The 23,555-nt window shown below is 36.5% G+C and overlaps 1 pseudogene; it reads left to right on the forward strand.

Moving 5' to 3' along the window:
• Positions 1–16,552: 16,552 nt before the first annotated feature.
• On the forward strand, positions 16,553–16,701 carry LOC119042420 (uncharacterized; annotated as a pseudogene).
• Positions 16,702–23,555: the final 6,854 nt, after the last annotated feature.

Genomic DNA, 23,555 nt, shown 5'->3' on the forward strand with positions numbered 1-23,555 from the left:
TTCATGGAAAATGTGAAAGGTCTGAAGTTACAGTACTTTTTTTTTCATTAGGAAAATGTGTCTCTAACAGCTCAGCTGCCCAGCTCAAATTCTGTAAAAGAAATAAATTTTCCTTAAATCAGAGTTCCCATTTTTTCCTCCCCCTCTCCACCACAACAGTTTTATTAACTACACAAGCTTTTTCATGGTAACATGTAAAAAACTGTTTCAACTCTTATTTTTACCCATTAAAATGCAAATGATGTAGGGCTTTCTGATTGTTCAGTCCCCTGGGAGCTTTTGGATATGCAACATTAGGTCCATGTTTTCAAAGTGAATTCTTGTATCTCCTTCATCTTCTCCCTTCTCAAATGCAGAGCATAATGAATGATTAGTGCTAAGCCAGGGAAGCAAAATGCATGTACAGATTAACAATGACCTTGCCTTCTTGGTCTCCATTTGGGTCTGGCTGTATGACACACAGAGGCCATTTTTAAAACTTGAGGCTACACGCGATGTCTCTACAACTCTTCCATATCAGGATTTCAGAGCTATTCAGTTGACCTTGGTTGTATGTTGCTTGAACTCCAATGACAATGACAACAACAACAATAAAACTAATACCTATGTAAGTAATATAAAACATGATTCCTTATAAAAGTCTATAAATTTTAGAAATACATAGAAATATAGCTATTGGTCATAGATTTACCTTTTTAAAAAAAAGTTGTTAAACCTTCAAATACCAATCATTTACTCTTCAGTATGTCTTATTTTTATAATATATCTAGATATTACCAATACCAAATATATAATATCAAAATAAAACTTAAATTGCTACAAAAATGGCTTTAATGTATTTATAGCAGAAAACTTTAAAGATTTATTTTTTCTATTTTTCTTTATAAATGTTTTCTCAGCTTCATAGCTTTTACTTAGTGATATCAACATGTCTTTTTAAGCTGACTTACTGTTATCCAAATATCCCTGTCTGCAAAATCAAGACAAAATCAAAGGCCACTCATCTTCAGTAACTTCCCTTTCTCCTCCATCTCCCTGGAATACTTACCCCCAGGACACTGGTGTCACCTAGAGTTGGCCTTCCTAGGCTCATTGCAGACTCCATTAAAATTCACCTATTCTGTGCCTCATATCTGCAAATTCACAACCAATATAATAAATTAACCTACCTCACACATCAGTATTTGCATAAATACACATGTTGCTTCATGTAGCTTGTGGGAAAAGCTGCTTCAAAGGCACCAACCCACTGATATGGTAAGCATGCCAGGCAGACTAGTGTGAAGGCATTGATTGGTGTTTAGTACCTTCATGAACCCCTTGTGGCTTCTCGAATTGCCTCATATAATTAGCTTTCTTCTCCTTTGTAAATTAAGGTTCATTTTGAAATATGGATATTCAAGAACCATATAAAAGTAGCAACTGGCCTTAAATGTAAATTTGGTCTTAAAATTATATTCTGTGCTGTAAATTTAACAAATGTTAAATATTTACATAAATTATATAATCTATTTTTTTACTTATTTACTTCCTTATGTAATTTATCAATTCAGGGGGGTTGGTTAGTAGCACAGTTTAACTCTACGCTTGTTATGAAAACTCTGCTTGTTATGAAAAGTAGGCCATGTGGAACAAATAGGTAGAACAAGTTTCTGTTCATATACAAACAAGAACTTGCATAATACATAAAAATCCCCTAGAAACAAGCTATGCCTTTCTTGTTAATAGATTCAAAAAATGCAAGAATAAAGAGCAAACTGAAGCTTCCTAAAGCTTAGTTCTTGTATCTTATACACCTAGAAATGTGATTCAATATTCTATCACCAGAGATTTATAGAGGATTCATAATAGAAACACAGCAACCCTAGCATTTAAAAAAATTGAACTTGTCAAAATTTCAAAAGCCCTTCTGACACTTAGCAGTGCATTTACTGGCACTGTGCATTCATAGTCTAAAGAAATACAGTAACACTATGTAGATTTCTAATGCATTAACAATTTCCTCTTTGCTAGGGTTTTAAGGCTAAAGTGCATTCAGTTTGTTGCATGAGCCCTATCATTCTCTTGTCTATACTTAGCATTTATTACTTTCAATTAGAAACTAAGTTTGTTTTATAATTGTTCACAGTTTGCTTTACTGTGTATATTTGATCTTCTTAAAAAACAACATGAGAGTACTTAGGGCTGAGATGGTATTTCTTTGGTTCTCTTCGGTCACATTGGCTGAGATGGTATTTCTTTGGTTCTCTCCAATCACATTAGAACCACACAGGGCTCCTCTTTCAGGCATCAAGGTGATGATTCATCGGGACTAAATTAACAAACTGAGCTGCTAACTGGCCCTGTGACCCTGGACTACTCATCTCACTCTTTGAGGCTTCTGGTACTTCTAACATAAAAAAAAAATTGATGATACTCTTTCTAACATACTTTCCAGACATAAATTCCATGGTGTTTAATTAAGGAAGCCAGTAGAGGAAAAGAGTAATATGAAAGTGTGGAGAGGAGTGATAATTCAGAGCATACACTACCAAATCCTTGGCAAATCTATGGAATCCTGGGAATTCTGTGGAAGGGCAGAGAAATCTAGTCTTTAAAGACAGAATAATGTGTTATCCAGACTTGCGAGTTCGGTGCTTTTCTTTACTGAATGCCTTCTCCAACTGTGTGCAGCCTGCATGGCAAAACACCTGAAGTGTCAAAGTTAAGACAAACCTGGCAGAACAGCTAAAAATTAGGAAAATAACAGAAAGATGAGCCTAATCTCTTTCCTGATCCTCATCTCTGCCCAAATTTGGCAGACATAGGGGCAACAAACAGGGAGATGGTGAAAAAGCAGCAGTGGGAAGACATAGGAAGAGGGTAGATAGATAAGCAGCTGTATATCAGAGGAAATGGGAAGTTGGAAAATTTTGCAGATTGATTCCAGTCATCCAAACACCACAGTAAAGTAAATATCCAGTCCTTGGAAGAACAGGATGAATCTAAAGTAGCTATGACCTAGTTTCTATAACATGCATATTTTAACCCCACATTAATCAATATTAAAAAAGGGAAGCATGAATTTATACTCAGGAAAAGAAGACAGTAGATGAAATAGACTGGTTTCAAAGTAGCTGTTATAAATATGATCAAAAATTGAAAATGTGCTTAAAGAATTGAAAGAAATGTTATCAATGAATGAACAAAATCTAAACAAAAAAACCTGGAGCTGAAAATTATAGGTATTAAAATAAAAATATTTCTAGATGGACTCAATGGCAAATTAGACATGGCAGAAGAAAAATTAGTGACCCCCAAAATAGATCAATATAAATTACCCACTTTGAAGAAAGAAAAATGATTAAAGGAAAATGAACAGAATCTCAGAATATGACCTACCCTGAAGAATAATGTGTGTGTACTTGAGAAGAATGTAAATTCCACTGCTGCTCCCTGGAGTGTTGTGTTAGGTCTGTTCGGTCTGCTGCTCTAAAGTGTGCTTCGAGTCCAGATTTACCTGTACTTCCATCTGAATGATCTATCCAACATTGCAAGTGGGGTACTAAACTCCCTTACTATCATTGGAGTGTATTATATTTCTCCCTTCATATCTGTTACAATTTTATTAATATCCTTAGGTGCACCAATGTTAGATGCATACATATTTATGTTTTTTATATCCTCTCAATTTGAGTTGCCTCCTTTATCATTATATAATGACTTTCTTTGTCACTTGTGACCATTTTTAGCTAAGTATGTCCTGCTCTTTTTTTGGTTTATACTTGTGTGGCATATCTTTCCCCATCTCATCACTTTGACCCTTGTGCATATTTAAAGTTTAGGTGAGTCTAGTAAGTAGCATATAAATGAATCTTGTTCTTTTTTTTTTAAATACACCCAGCCACTCTATGTCTTTTAAATAAAGGCTTTGGTTCGCTTACATTTAGAGGAGTATTGACAGGTACGGACTCACCAGTGCCGTCTTCTGGATCGTTTTCGGTCCATTTTGTAGTCTCCTTACTCCTTTCTTCCTCTCTTGCTGCCTTCCTTGTGAATCAATGATTGTCCACGGTCATATGTTTTGACTCCCTTCTCCTTTTTTTCTGTGAACCTGTCATAGGTTCTTTATTTGTGATTATCAGGAGGCTTACATGAAACATTTTATAAAAAATAATGGTTTACTTTGTGCTGGTAACTTAATTTTACTTGCATACAAAAACTCTATACTTTTACTCCTGTTTTGTAAATGTAAAAATTTACCTCTTTTCATGTTATGTATTCACTAACAAGTTATCGTAGCTATCATTATTTTTAGTAGTCTTGCCCTTTCATAATATTTAATATAAAGTTAAGTGCTTAACATTTCACCACATTACAGTACTAGAGTATTCTGAATTCTACTAGGTACTTATCTTTACTATTATGTTGTATATTTTGATATTCTCATTTCAGGGAATCTGTGGATGAATTAAGCTCATGAGTGGGCTTCAGGATGGAATCACAATGCAATTAGTAGGATTCTCTTTCTTTTAATGTCCTCCAAGAGTCCTATGTGCTGTTCTCCCAGCCTTTTCCCATACCTACTCATGTAGCTTGTGATTCAATAATCTCCATGGGACAATGAAGAAATCAACCACTTTGGCAGTATCCCACATGCCTGGGGGAGCCAGGTGCCCTCTTACCTGCTCTGTCTCTCTCTCTTTTTCCCATGGGAAAAAATCATAGCCAAGAATATTTCTATCCTGAGCTCTATCGCCTTGTGAGAAGGGAGATGTAGATGAAGTCAAATTGTTCCAATGATCCACTTCTATGTGTCCAGGCTTGTGTTTTTGGTTCCAACAATGTCCTGGAATGTCTCTTCTGAAAACCTAGACTTCCACAAAGTCTCTCTTGTGTGTGAATTATTGTGTAAGAGAGGATTTTCCAAGAGCATCTGGACCATGCCCAAAAATGTCTGGGGCTGACTCATACATCACCAGAGGATGCACAGCCAGGAACAAGTTTTGTCTTCCTATTGCCCAATGCATGGGGAGGGGGCGGTAAGACCCCTCCCAGGTTCCTTGGTGTATGGTGGTGGATCCCACAGCTTCCACAAAGGCACTTTTTGCTTGTGGAACAATGTCAAATTTTTGTTGTTGAGGTGGAGGACAAAAATGAGGTATGTCCCATGCCACCATGATTCTTATGTCACTCTGAGTCCAGGGTTTTCATTGCCAGCTGGTCACATTGGCACTAACAAGACATGATTTCCAAAGTTCCAGACTCCCAGACGAAAAGCAGGTACTTGCTATAAATTGCATTGTTTGCACAAACAGTCTAAGTAAAGCTAATGCATCAGGGTTTGAGGTCTAAAGCACACAAAACAGCCTTACTACTTAGTAACATTAGGAAAATTCCAAAGTCAAGTTTTCACGTTACCAACATCACAAGCAAACCCTGCAACATCAGACCTGCTATGTTAACTTTCTCCTACACACTCACCCTGGTACTGCTTTTGCACCCTGCTGAGGCTTTCCTTTCCTCACCCACAGTTACCTCTTGTTTCGATTTTTCCCCAAAAAACTTACAGAAATAGCTTCATTATATCCTCCGCAGCCAGCCAGGCCATCCCTCCCAGTGTCTGAATTTCACCCTCACAAGTCTTTTTCTTAAAGCTTTAAATGTGAGTACAGATACGTACTGTATAACAATGCTTTGGTCAACAGCAGGCCACAGACAGAACAGTCTCACAAGATTGTAAAGCAGCTGAAAAGCTCTTACTACTAAGGGACATTGTACCCTCATAACATCAAAGCACAACACGTCACTCACATGTTTGTGGTGACGCTGATGTAAACAACCCTACTGCACTGCCAGTTGTATAAAGTACAGTACACAACATTCGATATGGATAATAAATGACTATGATACAATTTAAGTATTTAGTATACTTTTCATTGTTGTTTTAGAGTGTGCTCTTTCTACTTACACAGTTTACTGTAAAACGGTTTGTCATGTTAATACAGCAGCAGCCTTGCTCATCGCATGCTTACCATGGCTCTTGATTGTGTCATTTTCTCTGGCGTTTGTTTCCTCTTGTGTTGTTTTACAAATTTAGTGTAGCCTAAGTCAACAGAGGAGAATAGTAATGTCCTAGGTCTTCCAGTTCTATAATTTCCATTCATGCTATGTTCCCTGTACGGGTATACTATTTTTTATCCTTTATATGTTTACTATGTCTTTTATATGTTGACATATGGTTGTATACATAAATATGTACCATTGTGTTACAATTGCCTACAGTATTCAGTACAGTAACATGCTGTATAGGTTTACAGCCTAAAGCAAGAGACTATAAAGCAATAGGTTACATATACCATTGTAGCCTAGGTGTGTAATAGGCGATCTCACCTAGGTTTGTGTGCATATACTTGGTGATGTTCACAAACATAAAATCGCCTAATGGTGCACTTCTCAGAATGTATCACCGTTGTTAAGCAGTGCATGACCGTAATGCCAACAGCTTCTTTATTTACCTAAGCCGAGGGGTAGTCATTGCTTCCTGCAATTGCTATCTCCATAACATATTTTCAGTGTATTTTACTCTTTTGATTTACATTGTTAAAAACTTTTTACTTAGTTTTAAAATCTCTATATTGCCATATCAGTTTGGATGACTACTATGGTTTTTGTTAGACCCTGACTGACATAAGAGCAGAAGTCATATTTCTTTGGCAGAGCTGGTTGATAAGCAAGAACCAACAGGAATGGTTGATATATTGTTCATTATCCTCCTTTTTTGGTACCAGAGTTGCGGTGTGAGGCAGCTGTAGTAATGGCATCAGTGACAGCAATAGCTGCAAATTCACTCACTTCTGATGACGCGTGTGGAGGGCAAACTGGAAACAAAATTTCAGGGTCAGTCCTTCCACCCAACCCAATGCTGCCTTTCAGCTCCTCCAGTAATTTTTCAAGTGTCTATTAGGTTTTCTTTTTTTTTTTTGGTAATACCGAGAGTGATTCCTGCACTAAATTCTGATAGATATATAGGCTATTTATTTAAAAATTATAGAAAACAGCATGTTCAAAAGTGAAACTTTAAAAATTGTCTCCGTGAAATCAGGAGTGAGATCTGTGCTCACTCTCACCATTTTGATTCGACTTCACATTGTAGGTACTACACCTCAGAAATAAGTAGAAAATAATTAGTAGGAAGAAAACAACTGTAATTATTTGCAGCTGATATAATTATCTATTGAAAATCCTAAAATCTAGCTTATATGGAAAATTAAAATATACCAAAAAGTTTGCTGTAGCATTTTTGTACTTCATTCTGCATTGTGTCCACTTTTATAAAACAAACAAAAGTACATCTGAAATAGTTCGGTGACATTTTTTAAAAAGCTAGATCAAATTACATTCAAAATAATCAATAACAGGAAATCTGATAGGGTTACTTGTAGATGGTTATAAGTGAATGGATAAAGCCTTGAGCTAATCGCACAAAAGGAATTTTACCTATAAATTGGTCAATTTGCTTGTGTCACTAGGACCCAGTTTAAAACACTCTCCAGTCACCTTAATTTTCAGAACTACTATGATCTTGGTTCTTAAGGCTTACTTAATGTATCTGAGATTAAACTTGTAGAACTTTAAAATTTTATAGAAAATGAGGATCAAAAGAGAAGAATCTATTATGAACACAGTCAGTGAATACAGGGGTTTTCATCCTTAAATATTGCTCTCAACCAGAGCTTACTTACATGGGCATTTCCAAGGTGTATCTCCATGACATTCCTTGAATTCCCCCAAACAAGAGTGTCTGCGTTATTCTCTGTAGGTAATTGCAGCTTTCAGAAGAACCTCGGGTCACTGAAATGCCCAGCTCTGCAAACAGCTCATTATTAGCCAGATTCCATCATCCAAGTCCATCCTGACACTTCTGGTGAGATGTGACTTTATGACAATGGAGGGAAAAAATGCAAAGAAGTCTACAGAGAGTCTCTTTGATGAAAGCAGTGCTGTATGGGCACATTTTATAAACCACACTTACTAAGAATTGGTTTCACCCCTCCGTCTTTCTTCTTCATCCTCTTTTGTCTCATGAAACTCCTCTAGGGAGTCACGTACATATTGGATGATTCTAAATAAACCACATTTGTTCTTAAATAATATAAAACTTGGTTTCACAATATACTCAGTACAAAAGTTCCAGTTTTCTATGACCATTGTCTCCATCAGGGTCCAGCAAGGTAATATAAAACAAATCAGTTATTAAACAGTGAGAATTTAATATAGAGAATCATCAACTAGGTGTAAAGTTGTGAACTAGGTGCCTAGAGAATAAAAAGAGAGTACTAACGTACACAGAGGCAGCAAATGCAGGAAGTAGACACTACCCCTATAGCTTAAAGAGCAAATGGAAAAAGTTGGAGTTATTAAAATTCAGAAAAGTAAAGGCCCTGGTCAGGTAGCTTAGGTGACTGGAGCATCCTCCAGATATGCCAGGTTGGCCAAGGTTGTGGGTTTGATCCCTGGTCAGGGAATGCACAAGAATTAACCAATGAATTTATAAATAGGTGGAATAACAAATCAATCTCTCTCTCTCAAAAAATAGTAAATTTATATATATATATACATATTTTTTATTTTGAAACTTCGAGGATACTTTCTGTGGAGCTGGAACTTAGGCCTTTGAGGAGAAGGTACTGGTTTAGCTGCTCAACAGGTGCTGGTATCCCTGAGCTTGGACGAGAGATCCCCCAAGGGGCTGACCTCAGAGGGCGGGACACTGCTGCCTGATGCCGGTGACTACAAGGATGGCACAATGGGACTCATTCCACAAATGCTGAAAAAACTTCAAACGGAAACTGTTGCTGCTGGGGTGAGGGAGCATTACCAAGGTGAAGCTCGCAGGAACTGGAAGCAGGCAGGACGCCAACATGGGGTAAACAGAAAAGGGAAAGCCCCTTTTTTCTCCCCCAGCCTTACAATCTCCCTAGTCTGCCCCCTGCTAGTACAGTGGGACAGGGAGTCAGCTGGCAAAGCAGATAGAGGCTTGCAGACCCCCAGCTTCAGACCCACAAGGACATTACAGAAGGCTGCTTTGGGCCCGAGAGACAATTGCTTAGTAACTGGTACAACCATCCACCAAAAGTTTGAAATACTGAAAACTGACACATGATTACAGTTACACTGTGGTAAACGACTCAACTATTTATGTATTTTAGTAGCTTACTAAGAAACTATAAAACTCAGCATAGCCTCAAAGTGTTCAACAATAATAAGGTGAAAACTCAAATTCCAAAACCCGTTCATTATGTAACACATGATGATACATTATACAACAGGACGTCTATTTCCAATCATTGCTTGAGGAACAGTGAACCAACCTATGGCTCCCAGGGTAAAAATTAGCCAAACAAATTTGACAAATATTATAGAAACATTAAAAACAAAGACTGAGTTCTGGTCCTTTAAAGGAGATGAAATAAAGCTAATCTTAAATGGTGTTTGTTTAAGATACACTTACTCCCAACTACCTGTCTGTACTCAACGTGCACTAAACAACAGCTAGAACTTCTCACTTCTGCTTACACCCAGAAATCGAAACTTGGCTTTGGCTAAGGTGTGGAAATATATGCTGCCGCAGCCTATTTCCATGCAGGAGGACAGTTTGGCTCTATACATCACAATCTTCTAAAATGCACATCATTCTTTTGACAGAATATACATTTCGAAAAAAATTACTGTAGGGTGGTAATCACATTAACACAAAATAGATTTAGCCCAAGATTGTTTTCATCAGTGTCATTTAAAATAAAGTAGAACTGAAAATAAATCTAAAAGTTTATTCATAGGAGCCTGGTTACACGATTTACACAAGTACTGTAATACTATGCAATCTATAGATGTGACTGATTAGACATATCTTTATTAATACAGAAAGAACAAGTTGTAGAACATTCACTAATTTAACAAATATTTACTGAGTACCTGCTTTAGCCAATGACCAACCACTAACAAAGCCCTTGCCCACAAAAAAGAAAATGTAAACTTCATATAAAACTGTTTACACACATTTATATGAACACAAACACATATATACATACACCTACACATACGCCTGGCGGAATCACCAAAAAAATGTTGAGACATGAGGTCAAGACAAAACCACTTGTTTTTCTCTTGGTGGTGGGATGAAAGCTGATTTCTACTTCTGCCTTTGTAGTCTTATATCATGTGTTAGCATAAAATTATTTTGTATACAGCAACTTAAAAAAAATCCTACACTTATTCAAAATCTAGACACCAAACAGTAGAATTCACAGTTGAATGTGACTTATCTGTCATGCAGAATTATTTTATCATTGGGTTTGTGTCATTCTTGGGGAATTTACATTCCATTCTGAATTATAACTCATTTTGTGTTTGTCATCTTTCCTTACAAGATTACAAGTATCTTGAGGACAGTGATACTATCTTGTATAAATTTCATTCCATCTAACATCTGAAATACAGCTTTGCTTTTAATGTGTGTTCAACGGATATTGTTTCATTAGTTTCTAATTTAATTCATCATCAAATTGCACTAGCTATTAATCAGTGTAATTGTTTCACCCATATACAGGGTAGGGCAAAAGTTGGTTTACAGTTTTCACATGAAAAGTAATACAAAGATTAATAAATAATAATATAAGAAAAACTCTGTGTTTTGAGTACTTATATCTGTAAGCCTATTTTGCCCCATCCTATACCTTATAGGGAGGCATGCACTGCTTCTAGCCCATGTTGAGAAGCAGCCTTAGCGAGGTAATTTGTAACATGTAACCTCGGTCCTCCAGTCCTAGCTGATGGTACTGCAGGTGGACACTTAGCACGAAGGCAGCCAGTTCATAGCCTGAGTACAGACATAACCTGGTAAGCAAATTTGATCAGTAGGCTATTCATGCAGAAAAAAACTTCAAAATAGTTATAAACCTATGAAATGATTCCCAGCTTTATTAATCCTTCTGAAAATGTAAGCTAAAGCAAAACAGAGACATGACTCTTACCCACTGGGTTATTAAAAATAAACTGTGGGGCCTTGGTTGGTGTGGCTCAGTGGATTGAGCACCAGCCTGCAGACCGAAAGGCTGGTGATTTGATTCTTGGTCGGGGCGCATGCATGGGTTTCCGGGCAGGTGCCCAGGTGGGGGCATGCAAGAGGCAGTGGATCAGTGTTTCCCTCTCACATCGATGTTTCTCTCCCTCCTTTTCCCTCTCTCTAAAAGTAAGTAAGTAAAGTCTTTAAAAATAAATAAAGAGTGATAATGTCTGGTATTGAAAAGAATGACAAATGGTTATGTCCAAAAGCCATGGGTGGGAATGTTAATTAAGGCTCAGGCAGCTTTACAGCATCTATATCATCATTTGCACAGTGCTCATCTTCTGATACAGTTATTCTGCTCCAGGAATACAACTTGCAGAAATGTTCCCCTGCACACACAATTGAGGCAAGGATGGTCTTTGTAATGTTTTACAAGAAAAATACTTGAAATATTTCCATTGGTAGGAAAGCAGATTAAATAAACTACGTTATATTATAGTATGTTATATCCATACTATAGAAAAAGAAGCAGTGATCCAATAGTTAACTAAATCAAACCCAACATTTTTCATAGGACCCATGGTCCTATATAATCTGGCCCCGCTTCTGTGAACTCATCTCTCTCACCCCTACCACTTACTGTCTTGAAACCAGCAGCGTTTGCACTTGCTTATTCCTGTACTTGTAATATCCCTTCTCAAGGTGGTCCTTTGGCTGGTCCATTCTCTCCAGGATCTGTCACCCTTACAGAATTCTTTCCTGGTCGTCCTGATCTCAGCCCTCTCTATCTTTTACTCCTCCTCATTTTTCTTCATAGAATGTACTAGTTCTTGACCTTAAGTTTTGAGCTACATATTTTTAATTATCGATCTCCTTTACTAGAACCATCTACAGCAAGGAATTTATCTATTGGTTATTACAAAATTCCCAGTGCCTAGAATGATATCTTGTAATGAGTAAATATGTTAGAATAATTAATTATTTAAAAGGTGTGTGTTAGAATTATACATTTTAACACGAATATATATCTAAGATATATCTATGTTGCCAAAATGTAAATGATATAGTTCCACATCTGTAAATAATGTTTGTGCATATATCTATGCCTATATATATATAGTCATGTTTGTGTATATGAATTTGATACGTAAATGCATATAAGTATTTAGATATCTATAGATAAGGAACTAAAATTATACATAATAAATTATTATCTCTGCCAAGGAGAGTGTCATTGGGAGCAAGCAAAAGGAACTTTCACATTTACTCCATGTACTTTTATATCAATTTAATATTTCACGACAAAAATTTATATACTTTTCATAAAAGAAAAAAGGAAGAAAATTATTCATAAGAAAAAAATCACATTTTTCAGCTCCTGCAACAGCCAATATTCTTATCACTACAGAGATATCAACTCAATCATCAAAACAACCATAAACAATAAATTATTATTATTATTAATATTAAGAACGAAGCTAGGACATAAAGGATTAAGTCACTTAGTCAAGATTATATAACCTCTAAGTGGCAGAACCAGGGAAGATAATAAGAAGAAAAAGAGAGAAGAGAAATCTTCTAAGGGAAGATTCATTCATCAGTTTTGATGCACAGAAGACAAATCTGGCAAAACAGAAGTGGTTAAGTTGCCAGTACCACCCAAGCAAAATGGCACATTGTTTGAAAGAGAATGAAAGATAAAGAAGATGTTCAACTCCTGTGCTGCGGTGCTCAGCTCTTCCAGAGTTCCCAAGATTGCTTGGCCAAGATTCCTGTTTCTGCATTTTTAGGCAAGTACTGTGTCCCTTAGACAAACCCTGTGGTACACAATGACTCGAGTGAGGCTTTGTCGCTGCCTGAATCACATACATTCCAAATAGGAATGTATGTCCTTCACCTACAAATGGTGCCATGTGTCAGAAAATTGCCATGGAATGGACTCCTTATTCTTTTAAAGAAAATAAATAATCAAATTAAGTTCAATGTTGGCAGCAAAACATGGACATTTTTAGAAATTTTCCAATGGATCCTCAAAGAAAGTTACATGGTTTTTGTGTTTATTTATTTTTATGCATAGATATTTTCTCTCTTTCTTTCTACTGTGTACTTATTTGATTAGCCATTTATTGTCTCTAATCCTGAAGATAAGTGTAACCTAACTGAGTGAGTTCAAGGTAAATTATATTAAGAGGCACAAAGATACAAGAACAATACAAAAGAAATTTTATAAAAAGAGATGTGACTCATGTTAAAATATTTCCTCATTCTCAATTTTCTTGGTCAACATTTTTGTGTATCACGGCTGTTATCATTTTACACTGCATTTCATTTTCTTTACAGCTTCTCCATGTGATAAAAAACAGATGATGTGTCATTTCACATAGGTATGGTACTGGTCTCCTATCTTTTTATTAAAATAATAGGTCATTCATTGGTTTTAAACTAATATGGAATCATAGCTATAGTCCTCCTATCATGGGATTTTATTATCTTTATGGTTTAGTGTGGGATCTAAGTGATAGTGACCATTGTAGGCATCGTAATCTTCCAATGAAAAAATACTATGTTGTTCATCCATAAATGAACCCTGGACATATTCATGCAGTCCAACCACGGGTGGTACATTAAGGAGAACACTAGTTTGCTCACCATTTCAATACACCTTGAGGCTTTTCTGTTTGCAAGCATGATTGAATCTGAGCATATATGATTACAAATGCATACATGGCAAAGTTTGGCTTTCGTAATTCAAAGAGCCTACCTATAGAGAACAAACTGAAAAAAAATAAGGCATCACATCTCATTTGTAGACTTTGTTCTTTCCTCCAAAAAAGACTAAAATATTAGATCGCACCGTTCTATTAAACCACGTTCCCTTTTACACGAAGGCAAAAATATGATTTAAGAGTGTGCTCATCACTATATGCCCTTTATGCTGTCAGCTATTGAAACATGAATACACCACTAACTCTTTGCAACTACTAGACCATAAATCAAACATGCCAGTTAGTAAATGACCCTTTAAACTTCATTTCTGTTCCTTACTAAAGATTGCTAGCCATTCGTGGGTACTACAAGAAAACAGAAGGTTTTGAGGAAAATGCTATGTAACCTACCATTCTCCTAAGGCAACTGGCATCCTTTGTAGCTCTCTCCGTGTAATGAAACAAACAGCTAGTCAAACAATTTTCATGGGTTTATATTTTTGTTCCTTCCATAGGATGCTAAGTAATGTGAATAATTTTTCCCCCAACTCAATTTGCCAATTGTTTGAAACAGCCTGACAAAGTGATAATTTGCAAAGATAATTCTTCTTGGGGGAAAAATTAAATTTAGCAGTACCATTTATAAAATATGAATTAAGCCCAACCATAATCGTATCAACTCCTATTTACTGAATATTTGCTATATACTGGTCACTCACCCAAATTTACCACTTCTGGCTCGCTAGGAGCTGAGAGCCTCATGGATTTAGCAATAAACAAGTCACTGTTGTTTTTGCTGAGGTCAGTTTCAGAAGAGTCAGAGTAGAAGCCAGGTTTCAAAAGACTGAGGGGGAGTGGGAGAGAGGGAAGTAGGAACAGCCACCATGGAAACAAAATTACTCATGTCGGGGAAGAGAAAGGTAACAGCTGGTGGAAAGCATGTACTTTCAACAACTTAAGTTTTTTAGGTTTTTGCTTTTTGTTGTCTTTGTTTTAAAATAGGGGAGAAGTGAGCATATGTCAATAAAGCCAGGAACAGAAGATACAAAAAAGGGATGAAATAATCTACTAAGCAACCAAAGGATCAGTGAGAGGAGGGGCATTTAAGGAGAAGATATCCCTTCGGTGTTCTGACTCTGTCAGACTCTCCAGGACATTTGTCCTTAGGACTCCATGAGTACCTCAGATCCACACTTCCACTCCCAACCTCAAACTTGCTCCTGTTTCTGCTTCCTCTCTCACTTAACAAATGGCACTCTTACCCACCTACATTCCCAAACCAGAAATATGAACATTTGTTGAGTCATACCTTTTCCTTATCCTGTCATCCTATTGCAAATTTCTGCTCATTTTATTTTTAATAAGTATATTACATTTCTTAAGAAGACATTTCCTTGAATATCCAAGCTCACGTGAGGTACACTTTTCTGTCCATGTGGATACCATAAGGAAAACAGAACTCCTCTAGATAAAGGGGATTTGATACAAGTAATTAATTACACAGAGGAAGGAACAATTGAGAAGTTGAGGCAACTGAGAGAATTAACAATAGCAGAAAGCCAACTATCATCTCTAGAGTTTGAGTAATAAATCCCACTTGATCATGGTATATGATCTTTTTAATGTATTGCTGGATCCAAATCGCTAATATTTTCTTGAGGATTTTAGCATCTATGTTCATGAGGGATATTGGCCTATAATGTTCTTTCTTTGTAGTGTCTTTATCTGGTTTTGGAATTAAGATAACGCTGGCCTCATAAGAGATCTTGGAAGTCTTCTCTTCTCTTGAACTTTTTGGAATAGTGTGATAAGAATACATGTTATTTTTTTCTCTGAATGTTTGGTAATATTCCCCTGTAAAATCATCTAGTCCAGGGCTTTCATTTGTTGGATAGTTTTTTGATTACTGCTTCAATTACATTAGTTATAATCAGTCTATTCAGATTCTCTGGCTCTTCCTGATTCAATTTTGGAAGGCTGCATATTTCTAAAAAAATCCCATTTACTTTTGCTACAAAAAATAAGGTACGTAAGGATAAATTTAACCAAGGATGTAAAAGACCCGTACTTGGAAAACTATAGGACATTGAAGAAATAAATTGAGGAAGATACATAAGTGGAAGTATATACCAGGGGTCTCCAACCCCCAGCTGCAGACTGGTACCAGTGCACAGCCTATTAGGGATCTGGCTGCAAGCAAAGCTCACCTAAACTCCACCTCTTGTCCCTCCCCCACCCCACCCCGCATCTTCCAGGGAAACGGTCCGTGGTTCCAAAAAGGTCGAGGACCGCTGGTATATACCATATTCATTGGATAAAGAGTTAACATCATGAAAATGTCCATACTACCCAAAGAAATCTATAGATTCAACATAATTTCTATTAAATACTAATGGCATATTTCACAGATCTAGAACAAATATTCCAAATTTTTATATAGAAACAAAAAAGACCCCAAATAGTCTCAGCAATCTTGAGAAAGAACAAAGTTGAAAGGGTCACAATACCTGATACCAAGGGTGACTACAAGACCATTGTAATCAAAATAGCCTGGTGCTGGTGGAAGAACAGGCATAGAAATTAATGGAACAGAACAGAGAGCCCAGAAATCAACACACACCTACACGGTCAATTAATATTTGACAAAGGATGCAAGAACATACAATGCAGTAAAGACAAGCTCTTTAATAAATGCTGTTGGATAAATTGGACAAGTACCTGCAAAATAATAAAATTAGATCACCAACTTACACCACATGCAAGAATAAACTTAAAGTGGATAAAAGACCTAAATATAATCACTTCTCAGACTTTTGACTAAGATCAAATGTAGTATCTGTTCTTATCAGTTTAAAATACCTAAATGTAAGTGGTGAAACCATAAAAATCCTGGAAGAGCCCTGGCTGGTGTGGCTCAGTGGATTGAGTACTGGCCTGTGAACCATAGGGTTGACAGTTCAATTCCCAGCCAGGGCACTTGCCTGGTTTGTGGGCCAGGCGCCCTGTTGGGGGTGTGTTAGAGGCAACCACACACGCTTCTCTAACTCTCTTTCTCCCTTCCTCCCCCTCTATTTGAAAATAAGTAAATAAAGCTTTATAAAAAATCTTAGAGGAAAACTATATACGAAAAACAGCAACAACAAAATTTAATCCTAGAAGGAAACACAGGCAGTAAATTTTCAGACAACTCCAGTAGCAATATTTGTGCTGATATGTCTCCTAGGGCAAGGGAAATAAAGGAAAAAAAGAAACATATAAGACTACATCAAATTAAAAAGCTTCTGTGCAGCAAAAGAAACCAGCAACCAAATGAAAGCGGTCTCTCAGGGAGACCACTGGATGGGAGAACATATTCATCAATGATACACTGACAAAAGGTTAATTTCAAAAATATGTAAAGAACACCAATAGGACAAGCAATTCCATTTAAAAATTAGCAAAAGATCTAAATAGACATTTCTCCAAAAAGGACTCACAGATGGCCAACATACATATTAAAAACTACTCAACATCACTAATCATCAGAAACATGCAAATTAAAACCATAATGAGATATCATCCCACATCTGCCAGAATGACTATCATCAATAAATCAACAAATAGCAAGTATTTGTAAGGATGTGGAAAAAAGGGAACCCTAGTACACTCCTGGTGGGAATGCAGACAGGTGTAGCCACTATGGAAAATAGTATGGAGTTTCCTCAAAAAATTAAAAATGAAGCTGCCTTTTGACCCAGTGATCCCACTGCTGAGAATGTATCCCAAGAATCCTGAAACACCAACTTGAAAGAATATATGCACCCTTATGTTCATAGCAGCATTATTTACAAGAACCAACATCTGGAAACAGCCCAAGTGTCCATCAGTAAATGAGTGGATCATAAACAGTGGTACATTTACACAATGGAATACTATGCAGCAGTAAAAAAAAAAAGGTAATCTTACCTTCTGCAACAGCATGGGTGGACTTGGAGGTTATTATGCTAAGTGAAATAAACCAGTCAGAAAAAAAGACAAACACCATATGATCTCACTTATATATGGAATCTAATGAGCAAAATAAACTGACAAATTAAATAGAAACAAAGGTATTAACACATGGAACAGACTGACAACTGTCAGAGGGTAGCAGTGATGAGGGAACTAGGTGAAAGGAGGTGAAAAGATTAGCCAAGGAACATATATGCAGAATTCAAAGACAAAGATAACAGTGTGGTGACAGCTAGAGGGAATGAGGGTTAGAGATGGGTGGAGGTGGACAAAGGGGGGAAGATGGGGACATCCATAACAGTGTCAACCTTAAATAAATAAATAAATAAATAAATAAATAAATAAATAAATAAATAAAGTTTGAGGAACGACTCAAAGATGCATTTCTAGAACCAGCGGTGTGCCAGGTTAACATCCGGCTCTCTGGGGAAGAGCAAAACTTGTTTACTGGTGTAAATATCTAAACATGTGGATTTAAAGCTACCTATTCATCACTAAATGCAGAGTTTGGAAGACATTCTGGCTTCAGCTCTCATGAGCTGAGCTGGCACACCACAAGCCAGAAGCTGCGCCTGTCAAGCAGAATTTGGAACTGTGGAAGAAAGGAGGGTATTCCCAAAGATGCTACCTGAGTAGAGTAATGGGACAATTCCTTGGCCTCTCCAGTTCTGCCACCATCCTTTTTCTCTTCAGTGCCTCTCTTTGGCCACACTCAGCCAAAATCCACCTGAGCTTGGGAGATACAGCCTGAAAATTTAGATCTCCTCAGGTACAAAGCAAAGCTGAGCAGGGCAAGGAATGGATTCAAGGACAGATGAGTAAAACATTCCTGCAGCACTTCTTCCTTCTTTATATCAGGTCTCTAAGCTTCATTCATTTATTTTTTTAAGAGATATGATACATTTCTTTTGAAAATGTTTCCCTGAATGTCCACTGCATAGCTCAGTCTAACAGTCAATAACTATAAAATATTTTACAGAATAAATGAACAAGTTAACAAATGTTATGTCAGCATTTAATAAGCAGAAAATCTATGTCTCTGTGTACATATGACTTGAGGTCACATCACCACATTTACTGATATAGTGGCACTGTAACTTGGCAAAATCACATATAAAAGTATTAAGTTGCTTGACTTTTTGCAAGTTCCCGTTAAGTGCCTTAGTCCTTTTATTTCATCTCATACAATTGCTGGAAAACTGGAAGCTTTTGTTTGGTCTCGAGACTCTTGAAATTTAAAAATCTGCAAATTATTTACAAATTTATGTTTTAGCAATTACCATTAACCTAGTGTACCCTGCGAGCTTCTCCCTCCATGTAGCACAGGCTCTTCTTCTGGCAGCTGTGAAGCATTTAATTAAAATCTTCATTTCTACTGCCTGCTCCTGCAGATGCGCAAATTGCTTCAGTTTTCACCAGTCTGCTTGGTTTAACTTTTATTTCTAACTACATTCAACAGAATCAAATATATTCCATTTGTAAAACTTCCTGTAGCAAAATGTTCTTGTGGATCTTACCCCAGTGGTATCTCTGCTTCATATACTCTCTGTATATATTTAGAATGATTTGTAAGTCCTGTAAAAGATAAACAAATCTGGGCACTAGTTAACTTGGTATGGGCAGATATCAACTGGTAAAAGGCTATTACAGTAAGGAAGGGTCCAGAGTAAAAGAAACTAAACTTTGATTTGTAAAAAGTGACTAGACATTTTAAAGAAAGAATGAAAGAATAGAGAGAAGAGTGGATGGGGGCTCATTAAAGTCAGAAAAGTGAAAAATTACAAATAGCAAGAAAGGAGGTTGATGAGTGTGAAATCCATCTGGATTATTTTTTTTTTTGAATTGTTGTTCAAGTACAGTTTTCTCTGTTCCCCACCCCCTCCATGCCCCCCATCCCCTCCTCCCACCCTTGATCCTATCTCCCTTTGGCTTTGTCCATGTGTTCTTTATACATGTTCTTTGATGACCCTTCCCTTTTCCCTCCTGTTATCCCCCCTCCCCCCTGGTTCCTGTCAGTTTGTTCTTTATTTCAATGTTTCTGGTTGTATTTTTCTTGCTTATTTGTTTTGTTGATGAGATTCCACTTAGAGGTGAGATCATATGGTATTTGCCTTTCACTGCCTGACTCATTTCACTTAGCATAATGTTCTCCAGTTGCATCCATGCTATCACAAAAGGTAGGAGCTCCTCCTTTCTTTCTGTTTCGTAGTATTCCATTGTATAAATGTACCACAGTTTTTTTATCTATTCACTTACTGGGGTGCTCAGGTCACTTCCAGCACTTAACTATTGTAAATTGTGCTGCTATGAACATTGGGGTGCATAGGTTCTTTTGAATTGGTGTTTCAGGATTCTTAGGGTATAATCCCAGCAGTGGTATTACCGGTCAAAATGCAGTTTCATTTTTAGTTTTCTCAGGAAATTCCATACTCTTTTCCCCAGTGGCTGCACCAGCAACAGTGTACTAGGGTTCCCTTTTCTCCACATCCCTCCAGCACTTGTTTGTTGATTTGTTTATGTTGTCCATTCTGACTAGTGTGAAGTGGTATCTCACTGGATTCTTTAACTGACTGGGGGACAGAGGTCCTATCTTCAGGTGCTGGGTGGGACAAAGAGTAAAGCCTTAAGATAGCCTTGAGTTTTCTCAGGCAGGCACTTGAAGGAGGTCAGGGTCATCAAAGCAATGAGGTCTTGAGCTATGTTAATGTTAGAAACTATGTTAATGTTTTGTTCAGTCCTTTATAGGCCAAGGCTGGGACTAATCCAGAAGAGTACTCAGAGGAGCCTGGCTAGAGGCTGTCCAAGGAAAAAATTTTGTCAGTCTCAAGACAAAGTATTTCTCAGCTATTCACCCTCACCAGATATATTCAGAAAGGTAGGATAAGACCATTAAATTCAGAGCTGTACGTCTTACCCCACCTGCAACATAAACTCTCCAAGAGCAGGGACTGGGTGTGGCTCCCTTTTGAATGATTCCTCCTATTCATTTATTGATTTTTCTCCACATTCTTTGCCACCCAGCGGTGGCCCAAGTGGTGGGTGAGATCTTCCTCGGGATCAGGCAATAAAGGAATATATATGTGTATATATATATATATATATATATATATATATATATTCTATAGAAAATTTTAAAACATCTGCTTTTTATTATTACCATATGCTTATAATTTTAAACAATGTCAGAAGCAAAAATATCCTTCTTTCCTCAAATCTTTCATCGATCTAAAGTCTAAAATATTGCTCTGGCTACTGTTAAGTTTTAACAATACATATGTAAGCTTAAATTTAGCACATTTTATCACTTAATTTTTAATAAGTATTGTATTATTACCAGAAGTTAATTTTAAGAATTCCCAATGTATAGCCAGCTTTTAACATTTATAGACTGGGTACATGTTTTCATTTTTAAATAACTTTGTAATGGTTTGGAAATCATTAAGCTTATTTTAGATGTTTTATGTGATTTTGTTCTTTCATTTAAATAGAAAATTTAAAATATATAGTGACAGCACACTGACTACACAAAAGACAAAGAACTTCTGCTTCAATTCTGTCATTCTATGGTGACCATGTGTGATGCGGACACTGGCCCACAGTGTCTGTGTCTGTGTCATTATGGATGAAATGAGACATTCACATGGACTACAGAGTCTTATGGAGGAAAAGGGACAGCATTGCTTTTCTCTCAAGGGGAGCAAAAGCTGTGGCCCTTGACGTTACTGGCCTTTATTGGGTTTCTCCACATATTACATGATGGTCCTCATTTACTATGCACAGGTTGCTTTAGGTCGTTACATTTTACAGAAAACAAAGGAGCCAATACCACTAATCACACCACAGAAGAGGGATATTTGCAAATGAAAAGGGAAAAGTGGTTGGACCAGTTACACTGGTCCTTGGAAAGTTTAGCATGGATTTTAGGAAGTTATTTTGCAGCAAATGTTTGCCACAAATCCGGGTGAGGGAGTTCTCAGCAAAAAGCAAGACTCAAAGAGGCCTAGGAACACTGCAGGCCTGATTCCCCATGGGAGGACAGACCCTAGGGTCAAAAAGACCCTATCTGTGGGCGTGTATTCATCATAATACTGATGAAAATGTGCATCTCCAAGTGGGAGCTGGGCCCACACCACACAGTTTCCTAAACACATGGAGTCTGTATTTGGGTTAAAACGTAAAAAAATGAAACAAAATGTGAGCTATGAGGTGCTGCATTCCATTTGCTAAGTAAGTACAAACTTTAAATCATATATTGAATAATATATTTTAAATTAAAATGCATTCTTTTTAAATTACTAATAGTTTTTAAACTAAAAAATATATATCAAGAAAAAAACATTATCAGTATTATCACTTAGTCATTACTTAAATTTGGTCTTAATCAGTCACTTACTAATTATCAGGAAATTATTTACATGAAATATTATAATAGAATTATAACAAGATCATTACAGTTCAAACTGTTGATATTGAAACAGTGGAATTAGTAGCTGTGCATTTATTCATTTTGGTGCTGCATTATTTTTTTTCAAGTATTTTAAATTGGCATCACACAGAGTTCAGTGAAAGAAATTCTTCCTTGTTTGTACTTCTTTTCCAGTCTAATTAGCATTATCAGATGTAGAGAACAAACTGACAGTTGCCAGATGGAAGAGGTTTGGGGGAGATGGGTGAAAAAGGTGAAGGGATTAAGAATTACAAAGTGGTAGTTACAGAACAGTTATGTGGATGTGTAGTACAGCATGAGACACGGAGCCAATATTGTGGTAGTAAGCATGTCTGGTGTCAGATGGGTACTAGATTTATTGAGGTCATCACTTAGTAAGTTATATAAATGTCAAGGCATCAGCAGAGTTAATTACTGGGTTGAATACTTGAAACTAATATAATGTATGTCAACTGTAATTGAAAAATAAAAATGATTTAAAGTTTAAACAATACAAAAAGACCCAGACAATTGGACAAAATGTTAACTGCCAAGTGTTGGAATGGTATGAGATAACTTGTAAACTTGACACTTATACTTGTAAATCTTCATTAAAGTATTTGGAGAAAGGTTAATTCACTCTCAAAATTTATTTAGCATAATCTTTTATATTCATCTCTTCTCAATAATTACTTTGTGAGTGCTTTATTTTCTAAAGATACAGTCAAAAAAATTCAAGAAAACACCAAATTAAAATAAAATGAAAGAAACTGAAAATAACATTTTCAAATGATATAATAGATAAAGTGTTAATGTCACTATTATAAAAGACCTGGAAATGAAAAGAAAAAGAAAGCCCAATTAAAAGTAGACAAGAGATATGAGAAACTTACCAAAAGCACAAAAACTTGCTCAATTTTTTTCATAAGAGGATACAATTTAAACTACATGGATGAGATTGGCAGAAATCCAAAAGTTTGACAATACACTTTGCTGGGGTGGCTATAAGAAAATGAGCTCTCTCATATTTTGTTGTCAAGAAGAATCTACAAGCATAGAATCCTTATGAAGGGTAATTTAGTACTAACTAGCAAAATTATATGTATATTTACCTTTGATTTCTGTCCAAGAAAAATTTTGTCTAGGAATCTATTTGCATGATATTCTGGAAAAGTTATATGGGTTAAGGGTTTATGGGTTTCTGTTTTTACTCTCCTCTCTATTTTTGTGATTATTCATAAATATTCATAATGAAAAAATTTTAAATATTAGTGTTTACTGGTGGTTTCTTTAAGCTGCAATGTTCTAATGCCCTAACTTGGGTTTCCTGAAAAAACAAAGTCTAAGAGGAAAGCTACTGCATGAATGGACTATTCAAAGATAT

The sequence above is a fragment of the Artibeus jamaicensis genome, unplaced genomic scaffold, assembly GCF_021234435.1.
Source record: "Artibeus jamaicensis isolate MK-2021 breed Jamaican fruit bat unplaced genomic scaffold, CSHL_Jam_final contig_466, whole genome shotgun sequence".
NCBI classification, from domain to species: domain Eukaryota; kingdom Metazoa; phylum Chordata; class Mammalia; order Chiroptera; family Phyllostomidae; genus Artibeus; species Artibeus jamaicensis.